A 12,016-nucleotide genomic window follows, 5' to 3' on the forward strand; every position below is an offset into this window, starting at 1 on the left:
TTTCCAGTATTCTAAACTCTCTGGTTATTGCCCCTAGAGGTTTTTTTTTAAATTTGTTTGTTTTTTTGTTTTTGTTTTTTTTCTGGTTGGCTGCATTTTATATCTTTCCAGGTAACAGAATCTAGCTCACAACACAAACATGACACAGACATTTTACATTTTACATAGACACAGGCAAAATAACAAGACAGATACAGCCATAAACAATTCTAACAAATTATGCAATTACTATTCTAATTTTAACCCATTTGGCTGAGGGCCAACAGTTACCGAGGTACTCAGTTAAGCATACAGTTGCAATTTTACAGAGGTGAACAGAGAGGCCAATTAACAATTAACAGCATTTAAGAAAGGATATTCTTACCAGAGTGACAGGAGATGAACCAGGTCCCTGGAGGGGCCCTGGAATTTTCCTAACAAAGAAAGTCAAGCTCAACCAAGGCAGGAGCTCAGAGGACTGAAGCAGGGACAGTGGTAGAGGACTCACCAGATTGGAGGGGGGGGTCAGACTCTGGATAAATAAATCTCCGGTGGCACCTAGTCCATTGCCACCGGTACTGGGGAGTCCAATGGCCTGGTTCCATATCCAGTCCCATTTATGACACCAATTAATGTCTACTGCATGGAATTGGCCTCAGGAAAGTCAAGAATCAAAGAGAACTTTAATTTCAAAGTGAGGACACAGCTTGCAAGTACGAACACACGTGCCAGAGCCCTGTAGGTAGACCTCAATACTTACACCTATGGCTATGCAGTGAGCTACAGTCCTAACAATGAGGGGTAACAGTAACAATATAATAAGCCTGATTCATAGAAGGACTTCATGACCAGAACATAGACACAGAAGGTCACAAACATGTTGCACTTATCTGAGCTCAGAGAATACCTGGTCTGAAGCAATAGAAACAATTCTTGAGTTTGGCTGCAGCTGAGATCATCCAGAGGGTGAGCACAAAGGATTGTTGTCATGCTGAGCTCAGGGCACAGCTTGCTTGCTGGGTCTTAGCTCTGGAAAACAGGGTGTCTCCTAATATCTTGACAATTTCATGATTATTCAGTGTGTTACTGATCCCTCTCAGCTTCGTGACAGCTACAAATTTGATAAGCATGCCACCTATTCATGTATCTAATCTCATCCGTATTTCACCAGCACAAGGCCAAGCAGAGGGCCCTGTGGAATTCTACTGGTCACCTATCGAGTCAGTCAAACCATAAAGAATAATTCATAGAGTTCAGCCATTCAACCTGTTCTTATCCAATTTCTCAGTCCACATCTTCCCTTTTCTACTAGAAGAGCATAAAGGGATGGCACCAGATGCTTTGCTTAAGTATATATCTATATTCATGTCCATCTATATAATCTCTAGCTCTACTTATCTGTCTACATACACATTGAGAGAAATGATTATTTTTCTATTCTTAATAGCCAATTATTAATATAGGGATCTAGGGTTTTTTCTCTTTTTACTTCCTCATTCAAAACCCAGTCCTTTTCGATCAGTCAATCTCAGAAGGACAGGGCTGGTGATGACATTGGTCTAATCTTCCAAGGACATTCTCTTCAACACAACTCAGAGCTTACCTCTGATTAAAGTATAAAGAGAATTTGATCTAGATGGATTCCAACCCTTAAAGCATTAGGCCCAAGCCTTTGAAATACCCCCTCATTGTTCAACTTATTATTGTTGTTGTTGTCTGTCCTTCCTTCTTGAAGAGGACCGCGTCAGGGTTGCAAAATAATGAATGGTAGCTCTGGAAGTGGGTCTTAAGAACAGCTAGTCTGCCTTCTCCCTCCCCCCCCAAGAGAAGAAGGCAGAGGCCCAGAGTTAAATTTTTCCATTTCTTGAGGTTACAAGTCAAACTGGAGGCTGTAGATTCTTTAGTCTAGAGTGCTGCAAGCAGCTGAGTCTCATGATTAAGTCATGTTCTCAACAGGAAGAGCTGAAGATTTTTAACCTACCTGCTCATTAATCTGTCTGCCCCATCTGAAAGCTATCCCACTTTCCCAGCTTCAGATTAATCCTTTCACCTCAGGATTAGTTTTGTCTTCCCACACACACCTGCAATGATGAATAGGGAAACCTGAGAACTCTTAACCCATCTCCTCATTAAAATGTCTACCAACTGAGATTGCCTTGCCTTTTCCAGAGGAAGTCCAAATGATGTAACCTCAATCCTTTCTATGTAATTAATAGCCAATCAGGAGAAGCAGCACTTATGTTGCTCAGGATTCTGCTCTGTCAACTTGCTAATTGTTATAAAAGACCCCATCAGATCTTGCTCAGGGTCTTTTGTCATCAAGAGGTGCCAATGACCCAATCTATTGGTTACTGCTAGCCTAAGATTAATCTTGCTTGGAACTTTGTTTCTCAAAAATTCTATCAAGAACTTCTTTTGTTATTGTCTGGTTGCATATTAACAAATGATATCATTCGCAGAAAATTGCCTCAGTTTACCCTTTTGTTAAATTCTATTTTTGAAGATACATAGAAATTGAGCATGTGTCCCTATTCTACCTCCAATAGATAGATAGATACATACATACATACATACATACATACATATATACATACATACATACATACATACATACATACATAGATAACTGAATAGAAAGACAAGTAAGTGAATAGACGAATGAATGAATGATACCACAAAATTAGAAAGAGTGTGGCCAGGTGTCCAAAGATTTTCACGGTAAGGCCTGATCACCCTCTATTCACTTTCACATTCAGAAATTTATCCTATAATTTCATCATATTCTAATCCATTCTTAACATTACTGTCATACTAATCTTCTGTATAAATACATAGGACTATGTCACTTGCATGAAAGATTTCTAGGATTTCTTGTGGCCTAACAAGTAACGTCTAACTCTTTTGCCTTACATATAAAGCCCTCTAACATTTGGGGCCTTCATTTTCCTCCCTCCCTTCATATTTCTCCCCTCAGTATAATTTCTGTTTAAACTAACCTGCACTATTGACTGGTATCCAAATATTCTTTTTACTTAACTTTATATACTCTGAAATCTCTCCTTTAAGCCTTCCATGATTAAACCAGTTAGACAGTTAGACATAATCTCTTCCTAGTAAAATTTAATTTATATCTGGACATCTTCTATCATATATATATATGTATATATATACACATAAATATATACATATGTATATATACATATGTATATATAATGTGATAGATGATTTATCAGACCTCTATTTCATTCCAATCAGTATTAATTGGTTTGATATGATCCCACAGGGGGAGTGATTCTAAGTTCTGATAGTAGGCCTCAGAACTGTGTTTCATTTGCTTAATCAGAGGAAACTAACTAGATGATCTCCACCCTTGTTTTTCCTTGTTATGGTGACCAAGCCCAGTGTGACAGAGGTGACTCTATCACATGGAAAGTCCCCTAGCTATTTTTGTTGCCTATTGGTCCCTTGTCACAGGGGGAGACAACCACGAGCGCATAGCCAATAAGCGATCTGGTTGTCAGACTTTGGCCTGCCCTTCTACCAGCCTGTCAGTCCTGGTAGATGTTTTGACAACCATTTATCAGCCCAATCCCATGCAATTTTGGTAGGACCTCCTGGAAGGTCAAAAAAGGTCTGTGAAGGTCTGCTCACTAGCCCATTTGTCAACCAATGGGATTCTTTTTTTTGTGAAGGCCCTCCTGGAGGGTCAAGGGGAAAGTCTATCCACCAGACTCTGTGATTTTGGCCTGTTCCACTTGTATTGTCCAGACATCAAGCACTGTAAAACTAAGGCCCTGGAGAAAGTGGGCATCACAGATTGTGAGAAAAATCTGAGGTCCTCTTCATTAGAGGGGGCCATGGACCCTTTGATAAGGTGTCATTGGCTTAAAGCTCTGCCTCAGTGTTTTGTTTTGTTTTTTCTTACAGACTGGACAATTTTGAAAATCCCCACAATATGAAGTCCATATATATAGAAGAGGTCCATACACACACACACACACACACACATGCATACACACACACACACACATATACAGACACACATACATATATGCATCTATGAATGCATGTATATATGCTTACATGCATGTATGTATGTATAATTCTCCCCAAAGAATTATCCTGCCTCATTGTGGTACAATGGTCTTCTGGGGTAAAAGCTTTTTTCCTGCCAGTCCAGGTGGTCTGAAACCTCACTAAGAAATCTGGGATTTGTAGTTCCTTTTCATCTTTGTGATCAAGGAATTATAACATGTTTTTATTGAGTGGGCAAAAGTTTGAGGGTCTCAGAGTGCTGCTGGCAGCAAAAATGGAGATAAGGTGGAAAGAGAGGGAAGAATGAAAACAGCCATAGCACCGTCATGAATTAAGCGTACTCAAACTCTACCAGGGCAGCCAAAGACTTTTTGGAGCAGGGGCAGACAGGAGGGCAGTGATCTGAATGGAAATCCAAGCATTAATAAACTTTTACTGATCAACTCAAAGTATTTTTTTTGGAAGTATATTTTTATTACATTTTATTTTTTTCAATTGTCAAGCATTTACATTTCTCCCATACATATCCTCTAGCAGTATTCTGGTACATTCATTTAGCTTAATTTGTTCAACTATCCCCCAACTGATGAGGCTGCAAGGTGGTACAATGGATAAAGGGCCAGTCCTGGAGTTAGGAAGATCTGAGTTCAAATCTGACTTCACTCACTGAATCATTATGTGACCCTGGCCAAGTCATTTAACCTCTGTTTGCCTTAATTTTCTTACTTATAAAATGGGGACAATAATAGCACCTATCTCTCAGGCTTGTTTTGAGTATGAAGATAATAATTGTAAAGCATATAGCATAGTGCCTGGCACATAGTAAGCACTATATACCAAAAACTCCAGTCAGTAGTTGGGAAATTCCACAGCCCAAAGATACTCAGATCATTCTGGAGAGTAATTCTCCCACCCATGACCTCCATTTGAATGGAGGCCAGTAAATCAAGGATTGTTTCTAGAAGATGAAAAGTTTAATTATCATCAGCTAGTGGGCAGCTGTCAAGTAACTAGCAACTCTGAGGAACAGAAGAAGATACACACTTACCTCGGGTTTTACAGGGCTGCAGGGCAGAAGGCAAAAAAAAAAAGAAGAAAAAAACACCGTGTATTAGATGAGGCTACTCAGCTACTTTCCTTATTTTGGAGATTGAATAATAGGGACTGGTTGTCAGGTGATTTGGGGGATAGGGAAGGGAATATCTTAACTTTGGAGTAACCTTGATGTTTCCTAAGGTCATATTCAAGTCTGTTCTGGGTAGGGGTGTTTCCCCATAGTTAATGTTATCAGATCATCTACTGGGGTAGGAGGTCTCTAGTTAATCTCATTACCTGGATTGGTGGGCAGAGGTAGTAGAGGCTTCCCATTGAGAGGGAATCAGACTGAGAGTCTATATACACAAGCCCATAGGCTACATTTCTTTGATTTCTAAGGCTACTGTTTCTGGAGAAATGTTTTCTCCAAACTCACAGCACATAGATTTTGTACATTTCCTCCACACATGCCACATCATAAAAAATTAAAGGAGCAGAAAACGACCTTTGAGCTTTTAAAAATCTGAATAAGGGAAGAATTCTTGAACAGAAAAATAAAATGGACAATTTTTATTCACTAGAATTAAAAAAAAAGTTTGCACAAACAAAAGTTATAATGTTAGAAATAGGAGGGAAGTAGTCAAATGCAGGAAAATCTTTGAGACATTCTTTTCCTGGTAAACATGTTATTACAGGCATACCTCATTTTATTATGGTTTAGTTCACTGTGCTTCACAGACAACTGCATTTTTTTTAAATTGAAGGTTTGTGGCAACCATGCATTGAGCAAGTCTATCAGCACCATTTTTCCAACAGCATGTGCTCACATTATGTCTCTGTGTCACATATTAGTAATTCTCACAATATTTCAAACTTTTTCATCATCGTTATAATAATAACTATTATTATATCGGTTATGGTGATCTGTGATCAGTGATCTTTGATGCTACCATTGCGATTCTTTTGGGAGGCCAGGATAAGACCACAAACTTAATCAATACATGTTGTTTGTGTCCTGACTGCTTCACCACCCAGCTGTCCCCCCATCTCTCTCCCTCTTCTCAGCCTCCCTATTTCCTGAGACACAGCGATATTGAAATTAGGCTAATTAATACCCTACAATTATTTCTAAGGGAAAGGAAGAGTGAATCAATGTGTCAAACTTCATTGTTGTCTTATTTTAAGAAATTGCCAAAGCCACCCTAATCTTCAGCAATCACCACTCTGATCAGTCAGCAGGCATCAACATCAAGGCAAGACCTTCCACCAGCAAAAAGATAACAACTCACTGAAGGCATAGAAGATGGGTGGCATTTCTTTTTTTTTTAGCAATAAACATTTTTAATTAAGGTATCGCTTTTTTTAGACACAATACCATTGCATGCTTAATAGACTATATGATATTATAAACATAACTTTTATATGCACTGGAAAATGAAAAAATTTGTGTGACTAGTCTTAGTATGATATTTGCTTTATTGTGGTGGTCTGGAACCAAACTTACAATATCTCTGAGGTATGTATGGCTGTACAAGACATATAGGGAATTATTAAAATGCATAAAAACTTCAGTGATTTCTAAATAAACCACCAAATGAGCAGGGAACTCTCAAAAGAATATACACATATGCACATATATCATCTCTGTGTAAAACTGATGTTTTGTTTTGTTTTTAATTAATTTATTTTGAATTATCAACAATCACTTCCATAACCTTTTGAGTTTTAAATTTTTTTCCCCTTCCCTCCCCGCCTCCATCCCCAAGATGGCATGCAATCAGATATAGGCTATACATATACATTCCTATTAAACATATTTTCAAATTAGTGATGTTGTAAGTAAGAATTAGAACCAATAGGAGGAACCACCAGAAAGAGGAAACAAAACACAACAGAAAAAAAAATAGCAAATAGTATGCTTTGATTTGCATTCAAACTCCATAGTTCTTTCTTCTATGTGGATAGCATTTTCCATCATGAGGCCTTTGGAAATGTCTTAGATCCCTGTATTGCTCAGAAGGGTTAAGTCTGTCAATATTAATCGTTGCACAATGTAGCTGTTATTGTGTACAATGTTCTCTTAGTTCTGCTCACTTCACTCAGCATCAGACCATACAAGTCTTTCCAGGTTTTTCTGAAGTCAGCCTGTTCATCATGTCTTATATCACAATAGTATTCCATTATATTCACATACCACAACTTGTTCAGCCATTCCCCAATTGATGGGCATCCTCTCAATTTCCAATTCTTTACCACCACAAAAAGAGCTGCTATAAATATTTTTACACATGTGGGTCCTTTTCCCATTTGTATGATCTCTTTGAGATATAGCCCTAGAAGTGCTATTGTTGGATCAAAGGGTATGCACATTTTTACAGCCCTTTGGGTATAGTTCCAAATTGCTCTCCAAAATGGCTGGATCATTTCACAACTCCACCAACAATGCATTAGTGTTCCAATTTTCCCATATCTCTAGCATTTATCATTTTCCTGTTTTGTCATGTTGGCCAATCTGATAGGTATGATGTGGTACCTCAGAGTTACTTTTATTTGCATTTCTCTAATCAATAATGATTTAGATAAAAAAAATAATGATTTAGAACTTTTTTTTTATGTGACTATAGATGGCTTTAATTTCTTCATCTGAGAACTGCCTGTTCATATCCTTTGACCATTTATCAATTGGGGAATGACTTACATTCTTATAAATTTGACTTAATTCTTTATATATTTTAGAAATGAGGCCCTTATCAGAGACACTGGTTGTAAAAATTCTTTCCCGATTTTCTACTTTTCTTCTAATCTTGGTTGCATTCACTTTGTTTGTGCCAAAATTTTTCAATTGAATGTAATCAAAGTCATCCATTTTGCTTTTTGTCATGTTCTTTATCTCCTGTTTGGTCATGAATTTTTCTGCTCTCCATAAATCTGATAGGTAAACTATTCCTTGCTCTCCCAGTTTGCTTAGAGTACCAGCCTCTATATCTAAATCATGAACCCATTTTGATTTTATTTTGGTATATGGTGTGAGATTTTGATCTATGCCTAGTTTCTGCCATACTGTTTTCCAGTTTTCCCAGCAGTTATTGTCAAAGAATGAGTTCTTATCCGAGAAGCTGGGGTCTTTGGGTTTATCAAATAATGGATTACTATAGTCATTGACTACTGTGTCTTGCATACTTAACCTGTTCCACTGATCCACCACTCTGTTTCTTAGCCAGTACCAAGCAGTTTTGATGATTGCTGCTTTATAATACAATTTAAGATCTGGAATGGCTAGGCCACCTTCCCCTGCATTTCTTTTCATTAGTTCCCTTGATATTCTGGACCTTTTGTTCTTCCAAATGAATCTTGTTACTACTTTTTCTAACTCTACAAAATAATGTTTTGGTAGTTTAATTGGCATGGCACTGAATAAGTAAAGAAGCTTAGGGTGAATCGTTATTTTTATTACATTAGCTTGGACTACCCATGAGCAACTGATGTTTTTCCAGTTATTTAGATCTGACTTTATTTGTGTGAAAAGTGTTTTGTAATTGTGTTCGTATAGTTCCTGGGTTTGTTTTGGGAGGTGGACTCCTAAATATTTTATAATGTCTACAATAAGTTTAAGTGGAATTTCTCTTCCTATCTCTTGCTATTGGACTTTGTTGGTAATATATAGAAATGCTGATGATTTATGTGGGTTTATTTTATAGACTTCAACTTTGCTGAAGTTGTTTATTACTTCAAGTAATTTGTAAAACTAATGTTTTACAAAGAATATTTATACTTCAAAAGGTATAAACACAAATATATAAACATATTCCCCAACATGTAGAAAGCATAATTTCCCTCCCCCTTTATACCACTTTCAGTCTCTGGGGAGGGGAAGGGGATTAGATTCATAGTTTAGCTCTGTTCCCAGAGAGCACAGTCCCAGTTTTAGTCCAAAAATCCTGCCCTGGCTTAGGTCCCAGGCACCCTGTCTTCTTGGGTCTTCGATGGCAGCTTAGCTGGCTGTGTCTCCTCACCTGCAATGCTGACCACAGGATCATCATGGTTCAAACTTGGACTAAGGTAAAAGAAAGATTATCAGGGGAAGGAGAGTTCATACTCTCTCACTGGTTTAATTCATCGTATCCACACTGGGACCATGAGACAGGAGTCTAAGATAGAGCAGCCAAAAAAAATGCTCAATTTCACCACTTTTAAAGCAGCAAATCAAAGGAGGCTACCCCCAACCACATGACAGAGGAATTCAGTGAGCTCTGTTCAATATACTGGGGCATGCTGAAAAGTCTCTCAAGGTACTTACCTGCAGAACTGTGAGACACACATGTCCATAACCTGATGGTGTATGTCACACCATTAAATGAATAAACTGCAGTTCACCTGTCTGTTTGTATCTGTGCTGGTTTATTTGGGTGGCAGCAGCAAGTGAGGGCTCTGAAAATTCTTGAATCAGTATGTACTAGAAAAGCCATACATTAGCTCTACTGAGATATTTGCCCTGCTTTCACTATGCCTAACTTGCTTATCAGGGGGCATTTGAAACATTCAAAGTCTGATTTCCCCTTAAGCAAAAATACACTTCCAAAAAATATATACCCTGTAAGGTGACTCCCTCATCCTTCAGCCTACACCAATTAATACTGAACAGTCAAATAAGGATTTACAAAGAGAACAATTACAATCAAGCTCATACTTTACCTAGATAAAATATTATTGCAACAGTAAGAAAACCACAAAGATGGAAATAGGTAACTGGGTTTATATCTCAACATGAATAACATGAATATGAGTATCAAATAAACAAACATTTATCAAACTCACAAGCTAATAGGTGAGATAGCATATAAACATCTGTGTGCAAACCAAATATATCTAGGGTAATTTTAGAGGGAAGGCAACAAGATTAAGCAGATCTGGGAAAGACTTTGCTAAAGGTCAAACTTCAGCAGAGACTTGAACAAGCTAGGGAAGACAGGAGGTAGTGATGATGTAAGAGAGAATTCTAGGTGTAGGAGAGAGCTAGGGAAAGTAGAATGAGAACCAATCTCCCTTGGGTTCTATTACCAGTGAAAATTCTTTCATGCTTGGACTTTCCTCCGTTGTGATCACTGCCATCCTGTCTGCCCCAGCTAGACAAAATCTCTGGCTGCCCCGGCGGAGATTGAGTGTATTCAATACAGGATTGGTGTTGTGGTTTCACTCTTCCTTCTTTTTCCATCTTATACTCCATGCCTGCTGCTAGCAGCACTCTAAAACCCCAAACCCACTCAATTCAAAGACATGTTACATTTTTTTGGGGCACAAGGATGGGCAAAAGCTTCAAATTCTAGAATTTGAAGTAGGTATGTACTTACTTATGTATGTATGTAAGGCTTCAGACCACTTCCCTTGGCTGGCAGGAGAAAAGAATTTGTCCCAGCTTAGTACCACAGTGATGCAGGGTGGTTCTTTAGGGAGAACTATCAATTTGAATGAACAAAAAAAGCTCAGAAATCTCCTCATTTCTCACCTGACTACACTAACTTGACTGACTTCTCCACCCTAATCCCTACTGAAACATACATACATATGTACAAACACACATATATACATATATATCATACATATATCTGAAACATACATACATACAAACACATAGACACACAGTTCTCAGGTTAAAAAAAAACTCTCTGTCCCTCTTTCCATGTATATACACATATGTGTATGTGCATATATAAGTTTAGGTCAAGGGTGGGGAATCTGCAACCTTGAGGCCACATGTGGCCTTCTAGGTCCTTGGATGTAGCCTTTTGACTGAGTCCACATTTTACAGAATAAACCCTTTCATTAAGGAGATTTGTTTTGTGAAGTTTGAATTCAATCAAAGGGCCGCACTTGAGGCCCTAGAGGGCCACATGTGGCCTTGAGGCTGCAGATTCCCCACTCTTGGTCTAGCTTTATTTTATGCATGTAAAAATATTCTAACAAGGAGGCTGTAGGCTTCACCAGACTGCTGAAGGGGTCCATGACACATACTATCTCTCCCTCATCCTGTATATAGTTTGTTTGTACAAATTTCTTTGCTTGTTTTCCACCGTATTATATTGTGAGCTCTTAGATGGCAGGCACTACCATTTGAACCTCATTTTATCCCTTGTGCTTAGTACTGTGCCTGGCACATAGTAGGCACTTAATAAATGTTTTCTGACTGACTAATTGAAAAGGTTAAGAAACCCTGATTTAGAGTATTGAAACATGGACAGGTATTGGAAGATGTATATAAAAAACTAACCTGATACTGTAAGAATTATCTCATTAATACTAAAGTTCCAAATGATCTGAGACTTGAAAGGAAAGCAAGGGACAACAAAAAAATTCCTGGTTTTTAAAATTTTTTACTCCTACATTCATTGATTTATTTATTCATTTTCTACGATGAAGTAAAGAGAAGGATCAAATAAGACAGAAAAATAGAATACTGAATGGATTGAGTAATAATATATGCAATGGAAAAGTAGACTATGGTTATCTTCTATTTTCTCTACAAAGGAGAATAATGTTTATGGTAATATGATAGAAAAAAAAGATTAATGGAGACTTTGATATGCAGGAGAAATAAGGAGACAGCAAAGAAGCACCCAATTATCCTTGATAACCTGAAGTCGACTGACCAAGATGAACTATATCCCCAGGTACTGAAAAGATTGCACTATATAAGCACAGAGTCCCTGTTAGAAATGCATCAAAGAGAAGAGAGAGCAGGTAGTCTGAAGAAGGGAAGATTGTGCTTATTTCCAAATAGGAAATAGATTAAAATCTGTAAACTATAGACCTATGAGTTTAATATCAATTCCTGGGAAATTACTAGAGGATATTCCTTAAGAGATGGTTGTTGAGGCTGTAGAATAGGAAATAGGTATGACAAAGATCATTGTGTGTGTTTATCTATCTATCTATCTATCTATCTATCTATCTATCTATCTATCTATCTATC

Source organism: Vombatus ursinus, unplaced genomic scaffold, assembly GCF_900497805.2.
Source record: "Vombatus ursinus unplaced genomic scaffold, bare-nosed wombat genome assembly UNPS02014775.1, whole genome shotgun sequence".
Lineage (NCBI taxonomy): Eukaryota > Metazoa > Chordata > Mammalia > Diprotodontia > Vombatidae > Vombatus > Vombatus ursinus.